Source organism: Stegodyphus dumicola, chromosome 12 (genome assembly GCF_044657685.1).
Source record: "Stegodyphus dumicola isolate Sdum_Otavi_A_Nest chromosome 12, ASM4465768v1".
Lineage (NCBI taxonomy): Eukaryota > Metazoa > Arthropoda > Arachnida > Araneae > Eresidae > Stegodyphus > Stegodyphus dumicola.
In genome coordinates this window covers 11,850,687-11,872,689 of record NC_140779.1, presented here as the reverse complement: position 1 = coordinate 11,872,689, position 22,003 = coordinate 11,850,687, and the positions used below count along the sequence as shown (strand labels likewise).

General features: G+C 33.6%; 1 protein-coding gene and 1 long non-coding RNA gene across 3 annotated transcripts in view; one reads left to right on the top strand and one right to left on the bottom strand.

The window, feature by feature from the left end:
- The window catches only part of LOC118196922 (neurexin 1-like), an 894,564-nt gene that overhangs the window by 415,701 nt on the left and 456,860 nt on the right, over positions 1 to 22,003 (bottom strand). The gene's annotated exons all lie outside the window — the stretch shown is intronic.
- Positions 1 to 22,003, top strand: part of LOC146993499 (uncharacterized) — a 343,790-nt gene that overhangs the window by 207,007 nt on the left and 114,780 nt on the right. The gene's annotated exons all lie outside the window — the stretch shown is intronic.

The following is a 22,003-nucleotide window of genomic DNA, read 5'->3' as shown; positions in this document are numbered from 1 at the left end:
ATTTAGCGGTTCGGTCCCCTAATCCCCAGTCGCTGTATAAAAGGGTGAGTATATAAGGTATTTTCTCCCTCCTTTCTGCATGCATTCGTGGTGTAACGGTAGCACACTCGGCGCGTATTCGACAGATCCATGTTCGAGTTAAGGCAAGGATATTGCTCATTTTTCGTGTTTACTACTTCAAAAATTCTAATGACTTTACAATATAACAATAATGAATTGACTGGACCGCAGAAATTTATCAGTGGTTTTACAAGTACAGCCCCCAACGCAATAAAATCACAGCTCTGGTCTTAATCTGATGGAGAAAGCCCGGGGAGTGGATCCGCGGCTCACATTCCCTTGCCTTTGCACGAAACCTCTGGACAGAACTTTAGGTTATGCAGTACTTGATGTGCCGTCATACAGCACAGATAGTATATATGTTACCGTGAAAGACAGAAATTGGAGAATGTCGATTCCAGATTTCGGTGTTTCACCGGAGAATGTCAACATTCACCAAATACGTCGGTAAAAGATCGTTATTTCTTTACATTCTTGTACATTCGGACCCTCACCGGTGTATGTCGACAATCACAGATATGCTCTGGTGTAGGTCGAAAAGAGAGGAGTATATGTACACGCTGCCATTCCAAAAGGAAGTGTTCCACTAATAAATGCAGTTGTAAAAGCAAGGGCCTCTTGTGCAATTCAAAGTGTCATAATAGTTTAAGTTGTTGCGATAAATAAGATTTGAATCACATAATTTTGTAAGTTTATAACTTCTATTATTTTCCTTTCTCATTTTTAATGTACTGTGTGTTTTAAGTTCTTATATTCTTAAGTTCTTATTCTGAGTCTCAAGTGCGTTTTTTCGCGAATGAATTACGGAGAAGGAAATGTAATATTCTTATATGTTCAACATTCACCATTAGTACATGGTGAATGTCGACATTGACCGGTGTAAGTCAGAAATAAGAGTATTTGGAAAATATTTCGGACATACACCAAGCGACTGTGTGAATATTGACATTCACCGGTGAAAGTCGACATTCTCCAGATTTCGGTGTTTCACCGTAACATGTACACTTACAAAAAATACAATCATTATTGGAGTTCGAGTCCGGGTCCAAGATACAGCAATCAGCGTTGCTAATCTCTCCACCAATCAGGGCTGCAGTTATTTCATATAAGTACCCGGATAATTCTCACAAACTAATCTCATGGCAATCTAGCGGTTTCTAATTAAAGATAAACATCAGCAACCGAAGTTTAAAAAAATTATGCAACTACTGTCTTTCTACGACCTAGATATTTGTCAAGTATGAGCTCCTCCTGCTGCATAAATTTAATGAACTTTTACATCCTGTAAATATGTTCAAAAAATTCAACTAATGAACATTCTAAACTGTAATTACTTACTGCACCATACCAGTTTCAGTATATTTTTTTAAACTGTGTTAGATTCTTGTGAAAATTATTTTTTGCATTCTCAAATCCCTGAGCTCCCTCCCCCATAACACAAGTCATCCTCAGGATATCCTATTTAAGTCGCAATGTCCCGGGAAGCAGTTAGGATATCCTGAGGATGTTGATTCTCAGATATCCTGAGGACTTCTTAAGTGAACATCCTGAGGATATCCTATTCAAGTCTCAATGTCCCGGGATATATGAAGATCTCCTCAGAATGTTGATTTTCAGACATCCAGAGGACTTCGTAAATCAACATCTTAAGGATGTCCTGTACAAGTCGTAATGTCCCGGGATATATGAAGATCTCCTGAGGATGTTGTTTCTCAGATATCTTCAGTACTTACTTTTTATGGAAGCTCATGTCTGAAAATATTAAAGTAAAGTAACCTTGTACCACACGCACGTCATGTTATAAGATGTGATATTAAGCACTCGGGAGGAGGTGTTTAGGAGGTTCGGACATTCCGGGATGTCCCGAGGATGTGCGCATATCCCGCGTGTTCCGAATACTTATTATATCTATATCGATATATATATATATTTTTTCCTTATTATTACTCCAAAGGAGCAATTTGCCTAGAAGGGCTATGAATTTTGTTTTGATTATTTCTTTGCATTCTTGTTATTCTTTTGCGTTAATTCATTATAAACGGCGAGTCACTTTTTAAATTGTTGCCACCAAATATTAGAGCCCTGTACTTTATTTAAAGAAATTAAATAATGAAGAATCTGCATGAATGTAGGTATGTTTCTCGCATTGTGATAAAACAATTATACCTAGAGCTATCCAGTTTTGAAAACGTACGTCTCCTCTCGAATAGGGAAATCCGAAAGGGATATTTGTTTATATTTTGTAAAACATTTATGAATTTTTGATTAAGAAATTCAAAGAGAGGAATGGCAACATCGTACGTAAAAGGGAAAAAGCATTTTTATCTCCTGCTGTGTATCGGAAATTCTAAAGATACACTGCTTTAAACATTTTCTGAAATTGGTATTGAATTGAACTTTATGGTTTAAGTACGATGAATATGATATTTAATAAATAAAGATAACACACGAAACATTAAGAAAATCACCTTTAGGCGTAACATAAAATCTGAAAGCTGTCAGAATTTTTATAAATATATACCAAATTCAATTAACATGGATTTTGAAAGCTAATTAAAAAAAAAAATACTTGTGAGTTTTTTAATCAAAGCTTAGGCATAATTTGCGTCGTATAATCGAAATATGGAAAAAATTGGTGTGTTACTTCAGAAAAAAAAAATCCGTATTTGTGTATGTTAGAACCATGCTATATGTAAATCTAATTTATATCCTAAGTCTCACTTTTGAGACATGAAAAACGTAAGTTAAATTTCGACAATCGAGACGAGTAGAACGGGAGATATAGTATTTCCCCCCTTTTTTATTTCCTTGTACGAAGTAAAAAGGAAGTATTGTAATCGAGAAAAATTTCAGGCAGTATATTTCAACGAAAATATCCATTTTGACCGCTATTGAATGCAATTTAACGATGTTTTTGCGTTACGTCTGTACGTAAGGACAGAATAAAAGACTCTTTTCTCCCAAAAGAATTATAAAACTGCTTTGAAATGAATTCTGAAGAGAATTTTTCGTGGCGTCTGTACGCACGTATGTACGTATGTACGTATCTCGCATAACTCAAAAACTCAGAACGTTGAAATTTTGTATATAGGACTGCTATAACATGTAGATGTGCACCTCGTATTTTGGTTGCAATCGGCCGCACTAAACGTATATATATATATATATATATGTAATAATGAAATTCCATAGTCAAAAATACACATAAAATTCTAACTGTATGTTCTTTTCATTTTTAATGGCGACGGTCTCTTGTTTGAAAGCGCGTGGAATTAAATTCACAGCCCCGTAGTCAAGTTATTTTTCCCGCCTTTTTCTACACATACAGTTATAGAATGGAGATATTTAAAGCGAACTGGAATGGCTGACGTAGTTTCTTTGAAGCTCAGCCTTTCCAGAGGCTATAAAAGGACTCGCAGAGGAATATCGGGGTCTTTTCTTTAATGTAACGATGCAGTAAACTTAATACAAAAAATTATTAGTAGTTCTTTTTTATTTACTCCGGAGATCTTAATTTTTGGAACTGCTATTTTTTCCTGAAATATAATAAATGGATCCTGTTTTTTAAACTTATCGTCTGATAATTTAAGCTACGACTACATCTATGATTCTTCACGAATCTATTTATTCCGGACAAAAACTGGTACATCACAAGGAGTCGGCAGGATTGGTGTACCCAAAGAGGAAAGTAATTCCAATGGAAGAGAAAGAACGTTTTTAAGTGGAAATTGTGTCTGTTTCTTACAACTGAAGAATTATGAATTGTGATACAGCTTTGTCTTCGCATTTTGAGCGCGTCTCATAGTTAGAACCGCATGATTTGGATATCGTCTGCTGGAAAGAAGCTGAAGAATTTCAATCATTTATGCTTTTTTTTTTTTTTTTTTTTTTTTTTTTTTTTTTTTTTTAGGAAATAAGTGTTTAAAATTTACTTCGTAATTTTTAATACATATATTTTGAGTTTATATGTATTTTTGCCTTGTCGCGAAGTGTGAATTGAATTAATTGAATGAGAAGGAGTCAAGCGTCCGTGAAAAACTGTTTCTTTTTTTTGTTTTGTTTGCTTAATATCTTTTATACATAGTTTTAGCTTTATTATAGTATTTGAATAGAACATGTGGCAACGATTAGATAATTCTTTAAATGATATAAGTTTTGCGCATTCTGAGTTATAATATGAACGAAATATACTACTGTTAAGTGAACCTAGCGCCAGAGTGTCGCTATGGTAAACAAACAGAGTGAATTTTAAAGAATGCATTTATTCTATTGTGGTTTATGCGCTGTCGGCGAAGTAGATTTAATTCAATCTAACAAGTTTAAATGAAATGCAAGAAAAAATGCGTATAATTTAATATTCCGTACAAGGAAGTCATGTGGTGTACACATCAAATTTTTTTCTTTTGTGCAAGGTTTACATCGAGTATGCATGAACTGGCTTTTTCCTTCTAATTTCAACAATTATGTCTTTCTAAGAAACAGAAAAAAACGACGGCGTGAACTACTTCAAAACGAATACATTAATAAACATTACATAGGGAAGGCTGTCATGCAAACTTAATGATATTCCACCGCTAGTGACCGCATTTGTGAACGATTAGCTCAACAATTGATTTTAATCTGTTTTTCCTTCCTTTTCCGGGATGAGACATTGTGCTTTACAGTGATTCATCCAGGTGCTGTTGGCTCCTCCTTTCTCAGCCCCGCGAGCTTAATCGATCGTTTATTGTTTGCTTCTGGGCTATCAGTTCCCTTAGTAATGCGTTTGCTTCAGTTATTGGAGATCCTCAATGACCTCAACAATTTCTATTTTGGGGAGACTTTGTTGTCTCCTAAGTTTTAGAATACGCTGCAGGAACATTCCTCAGCGAAGTACCACGGAATCCTAGGACTGCGTGAAATGTTGTGTGATTGAACAAAATTGGAGTTTCATATGAAATTCAGTGCAGAAGTGAGGCATTTGCTTGTGTTAAATAGAGCTCACCAGCGGCCGAGCGGTAAAGTCACTGAACACTGGTAGTTCGGTCCGAGGTTCGAATCCCGCGAACGGGCTGGCTGCATGTGTGTTTTCGTGGTTTTCCCCATGTGTAACGTGTATACGAGCCAGTTTCCCTTAGAAAGTCCTCCACGAAGCCATCCCTCCCCTTAGGCAGATAGCCCTAGTGTGCTTTGCCATAAATTAAATACACCACACTTGTGTTAAATAAATAAATAAATAAATAAATCTGAAAGGTTTCAGATTGTTAATTGCGTTCAAATGGGTGTTTTTTAACGTTTTGTGTGTTGTTTTATTTATTAAACATCACGTTCTTTACCCTTAAACCATAAAATGCAGTTCAACAGCAATATCGCAAAATAATTTTTAAATGAGCATATCTTTAGAATTTCCGATACAAAGTCTCGCGCGCTACAGATAAAAAAGTTTTGGTTTCCACCGCGCGCTTTGAAATCGTTAAGTTTGCTAATCAGAAATTCGTTCAAGGGTTACAAAATATGAAATCAGTAACAAAACCAATCTTAAATTCAAATGAGGGTTTTCACGTGTCCATATTCTATGGAAGATTAAGTTATTCAAATTTTGATGGCTCTAGGTACCGTTGTTTTATCACAATGCGAGAAACGTATATACAACCATGCAGATTCTTCATTATTTAATTTCTTTAAATATAAGATAGTGCGATAATATTTGTTGGCAACAAGAATAGTGAAACAACGTTTATCGTGAATAGACGAAAAATTTCAAAACGAAATTAATAGTCCTTCTGGACAAATTGCCCATTTTGATTTAAAATCTGAAGGATACACAGGATAACTTTCTTATACGGAATATTAAGTTATACGCATTTTTTTTTTCTTTTTTGCTGCGTCTCATTTAACCTTATTTCTTCGAATTTCATTCGACATATATTTCTTATTCAATTAATGTAGCCCTCACTTTGCTATAAGGTAAAAATACTTAAAATCTCAAAATATTTCCATTAAAATTTGAAAAATATAGAAAAAAATAAAACACCAATACTGCTAAAAATAATAAAAAACAATTTTACAATTAAAATTAGAGTTTCTATGCAAAAACTTTGCTCAGGGAGCAAAAAGGTTTATGTTTCGGTGCATAAAACTGAAAGCTTACTTTTAGTCTTAATCGGCAAACAAACATTGAAGGTACAAAAACTGACTTAATTTACTATTCTGCTTTGAAATGTAAACAAATATGGCAGCTTTTGTAAGCAAAAATTAGGCTTAGCTCCACTTTGACAACTTTTAAATTGTTGAGAATTCTACAACTATTGAATGCATATTAACTAAGGGATTAAAAGCCTCAACGGGAATAAAACAATAACATAATTTAATCATTTTTAAGACTAAATATCTGTGTGTACACCATGTGACTTTCATAAACGAAATATTTAATTATACGCATTTCCCCCTGCATTTCATTTAAACTTATTTCCTTGAATTTCATTAGATATATACATTAGTCAATTAGATATATATCTTAATCAATTAATTCAGTTCTCACTTCGCGGCAGGGCAAAAATACATAAAAACTAAAAATATCTTTATTAAATTTTGCAAAGCTATATAAAAACATAAAACACTAAATACAGTTAAAACGATTATCATGACCATTTAGAATAGAGTAGGTAAACAGAGTAGTTACTAAAAGTAAAGTACAGAAAAATTATACAAATATATACTATAGATTCCTTTAAAACATCATCTTTATCCTTCTCTATTTGAGCTTTTAGATAAAAAATTCAGTAGTTTAAAAAATTTATAGTGTTTAGACTACTGCAGCTTATCTATTAGATTGTTAACAAAGTAAATTGAAATTTCATGGTCTTGTAAAATTTCAGTAATAAGAAGAATTTCTTTCTGTTGTCATTGAATTTCTGTGCAAATTTTTGTAATTCTGGTAATTTGATTAAAAATTTTATTTGCTATTACTTTTTTAGAGATGTTGGTGATGTTGGAAATGTTCTGTTTTTAGAAATAAATTCTCTTCTTTTATCACATAGTCCTATTTTTTTAATCTTAAAATATGTTAAAAGCAAAATAATCTACAATTAATTGGTTTTTATTTGTCTTATTAAGTTTTAGAGAGTTGAGGTTAGATGCTGTTAATTTCAATAAGATTATAAGTCTTGAATATATTAATATCATCAATATATCTGAAAGTGTGTTTAAATCTATTGTAATTATCACCTGAAATATATTTCAAGAAATTTATATTCTTGAGAAGACAAATAGAGGTTGCGCAAGTCAGTTGATTAAGTACTTCCCATTGGAATACAATTTGTTAGCACGGAAAGAGTATTTGCATGCCTGATGTAGTTATCGAAAGTGCTAACTATTCTGGAAATACGCTTACTATTGTGAAACTATTATTATTATTATATTACTTCTCTATATTATGGTTATTAATCTGAAATTTTGGATTTGCAAAAATTGAAAGGTTATCGGTATTATTTGGAACATTATTTATTAGTATTTTTCAAATGCTTATAATTATAAAAATATTGTTTCTTGTTCTTTATAACAATTAAAAATTCGAGAAGCACTTACCGTGGTATGTAACCTTGTCGATACCGTGCTATGTAACCTTGTCGATTGATTAGATATATTTTTGAGAAGCAAGGGAGATTGAAAAATTAGCAACGCCGTCGCAGGGAACCGAAACACGGACCTCTGTAATACGCGTCCAGCGTGCAGACCACCACACCACGAAGGCACGCCAAGAAGGCAGGAGAAATACCTTATATACTCCCCCTTTTAAAGGGCGACTGGTGTTTTTAGGGGACCCAATCGCCAAATCCTGGGTGTGGAGAAACATCATCCACCACCTTTTTAGTTCGGGCGCCACTGTAGAGACATTAGGCATATTTTTTGGAAGCAAGAGAGATTGAAAAAGGATCAACGCCTTCGCCGGGAATCGAACCTCGGACCTCTGGATTATACGCCTAGCTTGCAGACCACCACACCACGAAGGCATGCCAAGAAGGTGGGAGAAATACCTTATAGATGTTGTTAATTTCAATAAGATTATTATTGTTGAATGTATTAATATCATCAATAATAAAGTGTATTTAAATTATCATGATTCTGAAATGCTTTTTAAGAAATTTATATTCTTTAGAAAAGAAATAGAGGTTGCTTAAATCAGTTGATTAAAATCTTCCCATGGGAATACCATTTGTTTGCACATAAAGAATATTTGCATGTTGATGTAGTTATTGAAAATGCTCACTATTCTGGACATACGGTTACTATTGTGAAACTGTTATTATGCTTTACTATATGGCTTCTCTATATTATGGTTACTATTGCAAAATTCTGGATTTGCAAAAATGGAAAGATTATCGATATTATCTGTAACATTATTTAATAGTACTATTCAAATGCTTATGATTATAAAAAAAATATTGTGACTTGTACCTTAGAACAACAAAAAATTCGAGAACCCTCTTCGTGTTAAGTAACCTAACCAAATAATTTAACTATGTTACCGTGAAAGACCGAAATTGGAGAATGTCGACTTTCACCGGAGAATGTCAACATTCACCAAATACGTCGGTGAAAGATATAATATTTCTTTGCATTCTTGTACATTCAGACTCTCACCGGTGTATGTCGACAATCACAGATATGGTCTGGTGTAGGTCGAAAAGAGAGGAGTACATGTACACGCTGCCACTCCAAAAGGAAGTGTTCCACAAATAAATGCAGTTGTAAAAGCAAGGGCCTCTTGTGAAATTCAAAGTGTCATAATAGTTTAAGTTTTTGCAATAAATAAGATTTGAATCACATAATTTGGTAAGTTTATAATTTCTATTATTTTCCTTTCTCATTTTGAATGCACTGTGTGTTTTAAGTTCTTATTCTGAGTCCCAAGTGCGTTTCTTCGCGAATGAATTACGGAGAAGGAAATATAATATTCTTATATGTTCAACATTCATCATTAGTACGTGGTAAATGTCGACATTCACCGGTGTAGAAATAAGAGTATTTGGAAAATATTTCGGACATACACCAAGCGACTATGTGAATGTTGACATTCGCCGGGGAAAGTCGACATTCTCCAGATTTCGGTGTTTCACCGTAACAACTACACAACAAAACTTTAATGGAAACCTATCCGAAAACGCTTTATCTTGAGAATCGATGTACAAGATTTTATCTCAGCTTACTCTATCAGGACTTGTGTTCTTCTTTACTTGCCTTGGAAACATGAACTGTCCTGACTCGGAACAGGGAGCTTACTCAAGCTATGTTCAGTAAATTGTGAAGTAGACAATACACACAGGAAAGGTGTACGAAACCCTTTGTTTTTCTATCTTTACAGAGATTTCCGGAACTTCGGAATACAGAGACCAACCACTTGTGGTCTGAACATAAGAATATAAAACTACTAACTAAAACTCTAACTAAAACTAACTTTGGATTAATATACAAGTGCCTAACTTTAAGATTGGCCGTTATTTAACAAAATCCGTATGTAGCACAGAGAGCTGCTAAAACTACGATACGTTTGAATTTATCAAGAGGACTAAACATCTGGCCACGAAGGCAACCAGCAACCGAGTAAAACTACTATGGCAAGCGGCCTGCTTCGACTAACTCCTTCCTCTCTCTTGCTTGGCAAAAAGCCACAACTTAAGTACTTGGCGTTAGCAAGACAAATTTGCATAAATAAGTTAAAGCTTTTAATTCTGGCCGGAAGTAGAAAATAAGAAGTGATAGTAAAGATTTAAAATAAAATAAACTTTAGTAAAACTTAGGATCCTTACAACTCAACTAACTAGCAAAGAGTCATTAAAAAACAATCAAACAGGTACAAATAAGCTATTGACAAATTAATCTGTTACCAACTTAGAGCTAACGCAGCTAATCTTCCTCTCTTGACTGCAGAAGAGAAGGGAGAACCACACGCGCGGTAATTTAAGAACTTCCCAAACATTTCCGGGTATAAACATCGAAGCGAACTAATAGACATAGAACTAACTCCAGTTCTCCTACAAGCCCGTTAACTCTGTAACGACCCGCAGGGCACGAACAACATTTTTCTCCAACAGGCCTTTCGAGACTGCTAGCACCACCATGTTTAATCTTGAAGAAGCCAATTATTTCCTGGCTTTAGGTCTTGGGCGGGTTAACAATAACAGCCGTGTGGAAGGAGGAAAAAAGGAGGATGCAGAATTTTAAGGTTCGTTTCGGCGTTGTCTGAAAATACGAAGAAAATGAGCACTCTCCCGGAGCGTTGTTGCGTTGGGGAAAAGTACCTGAAGGTCCGGCAGTGGAGTTAAGAGAAAAAAGTTCGAATGCTATCTGGATTTGGCTGAAGTGCCACAAACGAGAATCTATGGAGTTTTAAACAGCATTTCAAAAGCGAATCTAACGGAATACGAAAAATTTTGTTTCATTTTTATTCAGTGAGATATGAATCAATATGCCTTAGCCCTGAAATATTTATTATCGTGGAACCATCTTTAAAATGTTTTCACTGATTATTACTTTCTTATGAAAAGTAAATTCCGGGTCGCATATTTCAACGAAAATATCCATTTTTACCGCTATCGGATAGAAATTAACGAAGTTTTTACGTTACATCTGCACGTAAGGACAGAATAAGGACTCTTTCCCCAAACGAGTTATAAAACTGATTTAAAATGGATTCAGAAGAGTTTTCTGTGGCGTATGTATGTATCTCGCAAACGAGTAGCATCAGAACGTTGAAATTTTTATAATAGACTCCTATAACATATAGTTGTGCATCTCCCTTTTCCGGTGCAATCGGCTGCTACAAATATATACACACATATATATATATATATATGTCATGTACCAGCTTTTGTCCGAAATAAATAGATTCGTGAAGAATCATAGATGTAGTCATAGCTTAAATTATCAGACGATAAGTTTAAAAAACAGGATCCATTTATTATTATTCAGGTGAAATAGCAGTTACAAAATCAGATATTCGGAGTAAATAAAAAAGAACTACTAATAACTTTTTGTATGAAGTTTACTGCATCGTTACATTAAAGAAAAGACCCCGATATTCCTTTGCGAGTCCTTTTGTAGCCTCTGGAAAGGCGGAGCTTCCAAGAAATGACGTCAGCCTCGTCAGCCATTCCAGTTCGCTTTAAATATCTACAGAACATTCTATAACTGTACGTGTAGAAAAGGCGGGAAAAACAACTTGACTGCGGGGCTGTGGATTTAATTCCACGTACTTTCAAATAAGAGACCATCGCCATTAAAAATGAAAAACAAATACAGTTAGAATTTTAAGTGTATTCTTGACTATGGAATTTTATTATTACATATATATATATCCATATATATATGTATGTGTGGGTGTACCTACTCTGTTTTTCGGCCCCATGAGCTCACTTTTTTTATCCTTATAAAATAATTATGCATTTTCTGCTTGAAATATTATTGAATTATGTTGTTCTTGTCTTCCGGTCAAGGTTTTTTTTTGTGCCTTTAGTTAATCTGCATGCAAGAGTTGTAGAATTATCAATGATTTAAAAGCTGTTTAAGTGAGGCTAAGCCTAATTTTTTTTTTTACCATAGCAGCCATATTTGTTTATGCTTGAAACTTGGAAGAATATTGAATTAAGTCAGTTTCTGCACCTTCAGTGTCTTTCTGCCATTGGGACCAAAATTAAAATTTCAGTTTTGTTGATTGAAAAATCTGCCTTCTTGCACGCTGGCTGAATTGCTTGCTTTTGCGTAGAAACTCTAATTTTAATTACAAAAATTGTCTTTTTCGTTGTTTTAGCTGCATTTGGTGTTTTACGTTTTTCTATATGTTTCAGTTTTTACTGAAGATATTTTGATGTTTTATGCATTTTTGCCTTGCCGAAGTGAGAGCTGAATTAACTGAATGAGAAATAATATATCTCTAATAAGCTTAAACCGAGGAAATACGTTTAAATGAAATGCACCAAAAAATGCGCATAATTTAATATTCCGTACAAGGAAGTCATGTGTGGCTGCATCAGGTTTTTTATAGCGTTTTAGCAAGATGAAGTGACCTTGCTGTTTTGATCATTTAAACATTCTTGAATTAGAGCTCTGTGTAGCGAATCATTTTGTCTAAATACATATTTTCTGAGAATAATGGTCCGACAGGGGCGGAGCGGTAAAATAGCTGAACACTGGTAGTTCTGGTCTGGGTTCTATTTCAGCCGAATTGGCTGGATGCATATGCGTTTTCGTGGTTTTCCTCATTATATAACGTGTATAGGAGCTATTTGTTCCTTAAAAAAGTTCTCCACGAAGGTATCCCTTCTCACAGGCAAATACCCCTTATGTACTTTTCTAAATAAAGCCAAAGCTCAAAAGGATTTTTCTGTTAGATCCCTTCATTTTGTTCAACTCGAAATTCTCAATTTCGGCCAATTATCTTCTACACAAAACATATCCATTCAGTTAAATGATGGGGCCCACCAGCGGCCGAGCGGTAAAATCGCTGAACACTGGTAGTTCGGTCCGAGGTTCGAATCCCGCGAACGGGCTGGCTGCATGTGCGTTTTCGTGGTTTTCCCCATGTGTAACGTGTATACGAGCCAGTTTCCCTTAGAAAATCCTCCACGAAGGCATCCCTCCTCTTAGGCAGATAGCCCTCGAAGCTTTGCCATAATCACACACACACACACACAGTTAAATGATGAAGTTTGTTTTGTCAGTTACGAGGAAACACGCGCTGTATACTTGCCTGTGGTAAACGATGTCTTCGTGGCACAGTTTCTTTCGTATTCTTGTACCTTAGATGATAAAGTCCTGACATGGATTCCGACATAAGTTCGATTTCGGGGAAACGGGATGGTTACATATGCGTTTTCGTTTTTTTCCCAATGTGTAACGTGTATATCGGCTGGTTTTCCTTAGAAAGATCTCCATGAAGGCATCCTTACCCTTACACAGATAGGCCTAGTGTGCTTTGCCATAATTTCAATAAACCAAACTAACGGAGAAAGGACGATATTAACCCTGTGATAGTGAATATTTAATTGATACGGTGTTGGCTCAAGAATATAGATGTCACGTAACTTTACCTAATGAGATTTTGCATGCAAAAAATATTGTATTCGGTTCGTAACAGATCGAATGCACAAGTCCCATAATAGGTTAATAAAATGTATTCCTATTAAAAGAAATCTATCAGAAATCTGTAATTTTCCTCAGAGATATTCGTACAAGTTCACAATATCATACAATATAATCAGTAGTTATACTTCAAACTACCAACAACGTTAAGTATAACGCAGTGTAAAGCGCCTCTAAAGAGAAAGCTAACACGGATTTCTCAATTCAAGCGGAAATAACAACTCCCAACAACGGTAACCAAGCAACTGAGCTGAGAAACTCTCTTTTTACTATTTTGTACGAAGTGAAAAGGAAGTATTGTAATCGCGAAAAGTTTCAGGCAGCATATTCCAACGAAAATATCCCATTTTGACCTCCTCCAAATGCAATTTAACGATGTATTTCCGTGATATCTGTACGTAAGGAACACTCTTTTCCTCCAAAAGAATTATAAAACTGCTTTAAAATGAATTCCGAAGAGAATTTTTCGTGGCGTCTGTACGTACGTATCTCGCATAACTCAAAAACGAGTAGCTTCAGAATGTTGAAATTTTGTATATAGGACTGCTATAACATGTAGATGTGCACCTCGCATTTTGGTTGCAAACGGCCGCACCAAACGTATATACATATATTTATATATATATCCACTATGTTACCCGGCTCAGTTGTAAGGATCTTAAGTTTTACTAACGTTTATTTTATTTTAAATCTTTACTATCACTTCTTATTTTCTACTTCCGGCCAGAATTAAAAGCTTTAACTTATTTATGCAAATTTGTCTGGCGAACGCCAAGTACTTAAGTTGTGGCTTTTTGCCAAGCAAGAGAGGAAGGAGTTAGTAGAAGCAGGCCGCTTACCTTAGCAGTTTTACTCGGTTGCTGTTTGCCTTCCAGGCCAGAGGTGTAATCCTCTTGATAATTTTAAACGTATTGTAGTGTTAACAGTTCTCTGTACTACATACGGCCAATCTTCCACGTAGGCCCTTGTTTATTATTCCAAAGTTAAGTTAGAGTTTAGTTAATATTTTTATATTCTTACGTTCAGACCACAAGTGGTTGGTCTCTGTATTCCGAAGTCCGGAGATTATTGTAAAGAGTGAAAAATAAAGGGTTTCGTATACCCTTCCTGTGTATCTTGTCTACTTCCCACATTTATTGAACATAGCTTTAGTAAGCTCCCTGTTCCGAGTCAGGTCTTTGCATGTTCCCAAAGCAAGTAAGGCGGAACATTGAACCTGATACAGTGATCTCAGTTGCTTTACTCTTATATGTTTGTAAATTGTACGTTTTTTGCTTTAAAAATGATTGAATTATATTGTTCTTATCTTCCGGTTAAAGTTTTTATGCCTTAAGTAAATCTGTATGCGTGCCGCTAAGCCTAATAATGTTTTTGATGGCGGCCATTGCTCTTGTTTACATTTGAAACAGCAGGATAGCGGATTTGTTGCCAATCTAGAGAAACTTAGCTTCGCAACAACAAAGATAACGCCTTCATTTATTATTTAAATCATGCTTAATCCTTTCTGGAATTTTTTCAAGGAAATAAGCGTTTAAGATCTACTTCGTAATTTTTAATACAGATATTTTGAATTTTTATGTATTTTTGCCTTGTCGCGAAGTGAAAACCGAATTAACTGAATGAGAAATACTCAATCGTCTGTGAAAAACTGTTTCTTTTTTGTTTTGTTTACTTAATTTCTTTTATACATCGTTCTAGCTTATTATAGTATTTGAATAGAACAACGATTAGATAATTCTTTAAATGATATAAATTTTGTGCATTCTGAGTTATAATATGAACGAAATACAATACTGTTAAGTGAACCTAGCGCCAGAGTGTCGTTATGGTAAACAAAGTGAATTTTAAAAATGCATTTATTCTATTGTGGTTTATGCGCTGTCGGCGAAGTAGGTTTAATTCAATCTAATAAGTTTAAATGAAATGCAAGAAAAATGCTTATAATTTAATATTCCGTACAAGGAAGTCATGTGGTGTACACATCAGATTTTTTTTTAACATTTTTCAACCGGTGGCGAGAAATTTTTAGTCATTTCTGCTTTTTGACATTTCTGGAAAACAATAAGAGGATGGAATTACGGTTACAGTTAACATAGTTGTCAGTTGCATTTATTCAATTTCAATACAATTTTTTATACAAATGACCGAGATTATCATTTACTCAATGTTAAATGCACGTGCTCCTGTATATTTACTATTTTGGCACAGCTTTCTCTTAAAATTTGGCTCTTGCTGCATTGCATGGGAAAAAACAACAGTTTTAATTATATAATTATACTAAAATTATCAAACTAAATACGAAATTCGTAACAATATATTGTGCATCTCGATCATATATTATTTTCAGGGAAAATCTTAACCATATTGTATGATTTCATGTTAAAATGAAGTTATCTCTGGGAATAATTCATTACCGCAGTTGTCCTGTAATCAGTACTACATAAATTAAACCAGAAAAGTTATAAATTTAGCAAGGCGACTTCACTGATATATAAAAACTGCTTGCAGTTTTTTTAATACTGATTCATGACTATGATATTAAAGTTGGAGGTTTTAAACTGAAATTTATCTTTAGAAAGAAACGGAAAAGAAATTATATAATATCAAAGAAGTCGATTAATTCCTAATTGTTTTACAACTTAAATACACATAATTTTAAAATGTGCGGATGCTTTTCAAAGAAATAAAATGAATTTAATCTATTATTATGTATGACGTTAATTTACATAAAAGCTACAGTTTGTAAATGCCTTTTAATTTATAACGAGATATTTCGCATATATTTGGTAAACAGCGAGTAATAACTTATTGATAGAACACATCCTCGAAATGAGCTGCATCAGCTTGGATGCAAGCAATCATCTGGAATTCCTGTAACCTTCCAAAAATTCCTGGAATACTTCGAATAGTTCCAGTACGCCATTTATGTTTTACTACCGGCTCATATGCAATAGCTGGCGTCTGCTGATCAGCAAATTCCCGAATCGCATCTTTAGTCTGCAATATCGTCTGCTTGTAATATATTTACCTCTGTAATTTCGCTTGAACGATACCTTTATCATGTAAACACTGATTAATTTTATTGAAACAAAGAGCAAGCTGTCTGTCCTTTGCTTGGAATTTGTTTTGCGTAGCTGTTTAAATGAATTCATCCATAAATGAGGTTAATATCTTAAAATTTAACACTGGTACACCTTCCACGCACACACAAAAAAAGGACAGTTCTATATCTCCCGTTCTGCTGAAGCGATTGTCGAAATTTAATTTGTTTTTCCATGTTTCGAAAGCGCGACTTATATATTAGATTTATATACAGCATTGTTCCAACATATTTAAAGAAATATTGATTATATTATCCCCCAATATAAATTTAGTAGACGTATCAAAAAAGATTGAGCCCATATGTAGGAAGTTTAATTCCCAAAATTGTGTTTTAAAGAAACTTGAATGTAAATTGTTAAAAATGTTTTACGGGGACTTTAATTAAATCATGAATAACAAAATTTCAAACTTTGAAAAAGAAATTAAATTAAAAGCAAGTAATTATCGCTATTGATTGGAAATTAGTTGACTTTTCAAGGGGAAAAAACCAACTCCCGTTCAATGAAAAATAATTAATAAATACGAAGGTATTTCGTCTTTTACTCAAGTAATAAAGATGATGCCAAACGGGCAAATTAAGTTAGGCCAAATAGTTCCATGAATTGATGGGATTTAGAACCAAAGTAGAGTACCAAAGAAATCATTCTGAATTAAGCATTTTCGCTAATAAAAATTTCGAGCGGAAAGCAATTTATGTAGGAAAATTGATAAAATACTTGAGTAAATGTCTCCCGACACCTTCGCTTTTATGCATGTTAATTCAAAACTATTTGTATAAAAAATTAAACATTGGTAATCTTAATTGGAATTATGAAATAAAACTCAAAGTAATTGAAATAAACATTAGAAAATTAAGAAACATAATGCTATCTTTGCAAAAGCAAATCAAATAATAAAAATTGAAATTAATATATATATATATTTTTCGAACTTAGTGAATTTAAGATCATACAGCATTGTTCTGATACAATTTTGACACAAAATCGGACTTTTTCTGAAATAACATGCATATTGTTTTCCATATTTCGATTCTACGACTCAAATTATGCCTAGATATTAATTTTTTAAATTTTTGATGAGAAATTTATGAAGAAATTTAAAAATTTATTTTGGCGCAATTCTTAATTTTATAGCAACGTATTTTCCTTTCCTTTATTTTCATTGTACAAGAGCCAAAAAAAGACCATCGTTCATTACTTTCAAATAATTTTAGCAATGTGGGTAAACCACAATTGGCGTTATTATCGCCTATAACAAATATGCCAAATTTCAAAATGCGCCAATATGTAATTTCCCGTATACCTTAGGAAATTTTGAATAAAAACAATTTTTTGCGGGTATGCTTAGAAATACATCTGCTTTAAGATGACGGTAAAATTTTTATGGGTTGTAATTAAATTTTTTTCGAAAAATTTATAAAATTATTTAAAAATAAATCATAAAAATTTGGCGAATTTTATTTGAAATGAACCTAAATTTCGAATTGTGAAAAAAAGAATCAAATAACTTTAATAAAAAAAAAGAGATGTTAATAAATACATACAAAATATTATTAACATAGAGGAGCTCAGTTAATTTTTTTAAAACTCAGTAGAACTACTGGAACCGGATCAACTGGAACCGGACCCCATTCGGATAATCAAAAATTCGAATAATTGGATTTTTTTCGAAGAAAGGCCTACACTTTAATTAATTATTGTATTTACTGTATATTAAAAATTGGAGGAAAAACATTTTTAAAGAAAAAGACGTTTTAATTAATTAAAATGAAAACGCAGTTTTAAGGCCGGCAAACGCTTCACAAGCTGATGGTCCCGTGACTCTTTCAACTTCGATATCAAGGTCAGGGCCCACCAGCGGCCGAGCGGTAAAGTCACTGAACACTGGTAGTTCGGTCCGAGGTTCGAATCCCTCCAACGGGCTGGCTGCATGGGCGTTTTCGTGGTTTTCTCCGTGTGTAACATATATACGAGCCATTTCCCTGAGAAAGTCCTCCATGAAGGCGTCCTTCCCGTTAGGCAGATAGCCCTAATGTGCTTTGCCATAATTAAATGCACCACACCACCACACCGATATTAAGGTTATCTTATAACGTATTTCTCCCGCCTTCCTAGCGTGCCTTCGTGGTGTAGTGGTTCTGCACGCTGGGCCGGTATTCTAGAGGTCCTTGGTTCGATTCCCGGCGAAGGCGTTGCTAATTTTTCATCTCTCTGGCTTCCAAAAAATTCCTAATGTCTCTACAGTGGCGCCCGAACTAAAAGGGTATTTGGATGATGATTCTCCGCACCCAGGATTTGGCGACTAGGTCCCCTAAAACCCTAGTTGCCCTTTAAAAAGGGGAGTATATAAGGTATTTCTCCCACTTCCCTAGCGTGCCTTCGTGGTGTAGTGGTTCTGCACGCTAAGCCGGTATTCCAGAGGTCCGTGGTTCGATTCCCGGCGAAGGCGGTTGCATATTTTTCATCTTTTTTGCTTCCAATTAACCTAATGACTCTACAATCTTCTTCCTCGACACTTTCTTCACTCACAATCTCAATAAGTTCATCATCACTTAGAATTTGAAACTCAGGGTCTGAATAATCACACACCGTCTATTCTGCTGTATCCAGGAACTTCTGAACATACAGGAATTTTCAAAAAATTTTGCGATTTATTAGCAAAATTGTGGGATTCGGATTTCAAATTTATTTTGCAAATCGCATAGAAAACTTGGCACTTTGGCATCATTTAGGTCGTAGAATTGAAATATGGAAAATAATTGGTACGTTATATATAAAAGTCCGCCATCTGTATATCCGCCACCTATCTGGGAAGACATAGCTAAATTAGTTTTTGCAGTTTAACTTTTAATTGTAACGCTGAATGATATGCACATAACTGAAATTGTAGTGTCTTGCATATTCATAAATAAATTATACGTTCTGAGAAATCATTCCCAAGTATCTATTGTCACAACTTCATCAAGTCAAACATCAAAAATTTAATTATGTGATAAAAGAAAGAGTTATTATAATAAAGATAAAGCACCAAGATACACATGACAAACCCAAGATAAATCACACAGCCACTGCTTAAAACGGGATACTAAGATCCCAGGAGCCAGCATACCAAATCAAATACGTACCAAATCAAATTTGGTACGTAAATATCTTAGGCTTTTCTAAATGGCAACACATTCGAAAGATAAATGTATTTTATTTCCCGCAGTAGGAAGCATGGTTTCCAAATAATGGAGTTTAATTTAAATTGAAATATAAATATCTTAAATTTTTTTCAAATGGCAACAGTCTCTCGCGCTGGAGATAAAAATTTTTTATTTCGAATAAAGCTGCCAAAACTGGTTCTCAAATTTTTGAGTCTGTTAATCGAAATGCCATTAAATTTCTAGATAATATGAAATAATATTTTTTAAAAAATATTAAAATTAGGGCTTTCACGTGAGCATATTCGGGGGGGAGAGGACTATGTGTCTGAAAAAATTTGATGTCTCTATGTCCCGTCGTTTTTACGCAATTCGAGGATACATAACACAGATTCTTAATGGTGATAAGATTTTCTGGCAACACTTTGAAAACGGATTTGAGCAAAAAGCCAATTTGGAAATGAATGGCACCTCTGGTACTCATAAGATGTGCATGTGTGAATCCTTTTTAGGTAGCTTTACTTAAAAAAAAATAATAATAATAATAACCCGTCTTGAAAAAGGTCCTGAATTATAATCTATAAATAAATATGGTGCTACTTTGGTAGACGGTTAAACAGATTTTGGCGATTTTTTTGGCGATTTTTTTTGGAGAGCGATACGACTTATGGTAAACCAAATGCTAGACAAGTTATTTATGGTAACCGATACTTTGTTGTCATTTTATTTTAAAAATAACGCGTTTTATTATGCATAAATTCCGTGTTTTAAATATTATTTATGACTTCTAAATAATAAAAATGAATTTAATTTTGAATTTTTATTTTAAATAAAAATGTTATTGTTTATGATATTTTATGGAATTTTATGTTGTGAATGATGTAATGAATGACATCACATTATTTTAAAAGTAAGTGGTTTTAATATCTATAAATTTAATCTAATGTTTTAAACATTATTTATGGCTGTTAAATATTAAAATACAATTTAGTTTTGCATTTTTTAAATATGATTTTATTATGAATGATTATTTAAATAATTTTAATTCTATGCGTGATGTAATCAGCTCCCTGATTGGTTACCGAATATTTGTGCATTACCGCGCCATTTTAAAATTTTATTATTCATCTCTTCGAATTCCTCAGATTTCAAAGCGAATGGATGTCTCCGTTTCGAAGATGAATGTTGTTATTGGTAATTACCAAGAATTATTGGTATCGGCATAAAAAAATTGCCGTTTGAGACCTTATTTTGGCCAACCTGGGTTTCCTAATCAAAGATTTATTTATTGTTACAAGGATCAGAGGAAATTTATATAAAATTTTTGGAGAAACCTCGCTAATTGCTTCTTCAATAAAGTGCGAGAGATGTGGATAACAGATGAAGATCGTTTTTTTTTTCCTGGTACTTATCAATATACGTAAGGTAAAATGCTTAAAAAATGTAAGTACATATTTTTCTTTTACTTTATTATTTTATACTTCAACTTTTATTAAAAAATTAATACACTTTTTTCAAAAATTCCTGAGATATTTATTGCCACGTATGTTTTAATGTTAAATAAATATATCCTATAAAACTTATTTTAAAGGATTTGAATTTAAGTAATTGAAAAATTTTAATTCTCTTAAACGTTGGTAGGATGTTTTTAATTCAATGTCCCATTTAAATAATATTTTATTCCAATTAAATGTTGGCGCAATGTTTTTATAACGGTGTTTTTATTCTATTATATGAAAGTAATAATTTAACCTTACTTTAACATTTTATACTCTTAGAAAATGTATTTATTTACATTTGCCAGGCATCTTAAAAAAACGTTTTGAACAAAAAATTAATCCATCATTTTTAACGATATTTATTTTTTTAAAGTTTCGAATATTTTACTGTGCGTGAAATACGTAAAAACAGCATTTTTCAAGTTGGCTAACGACTGTAAAAACCGCGCCAAGAATTGCGCCAATGTAAATCGCCAAAAATCCGTGTAAACCGTCTACCAAAAAAGAACCATAAATTTAATAAAAATAATATGCATATTAGCTTCAGACAGGTAATTCCCTCGTGTGCTTTGTAATATTCGAAAAACCTTACGTATAGTAACCTCATTTAGTATTTTGTTCATGTTTAACAGAAAGCGAAAAATGAAATGAAGACCGATGCAAATACATTCGGGAGATGACAAAAATGTGCAGTGTCCACGCCGGGACTCGAATACTTGCTGTGCTACCGTTACACCACGAAGGAATGCAGAAAGGAAGAAGAAAATACCTTATATACTCCCCCTTTTAAAGGGCGACTGGGAATTCCGGAGCCAAGTCTCCAAATCCTGGTGGTGAAGAATCATCATCGACCACATTCTAGTTCAGGCGCCAATGTAGAGCCATTAAGTTATTTTTATGCGGGGATTTTTATGCGGGTTATATACAAAAATTATTCTGTGAAAATTTCTGTGAACATTTCTGTAATAAATGTTTTTGTGTCATTTAACAAAAATTGCCTACTAGAGATATTCACACTTCGATTGCTGCTTCGATCGAAATTAATTCATTCTGTTAAAGTTTTTAAATTTTCAGCGTGGAT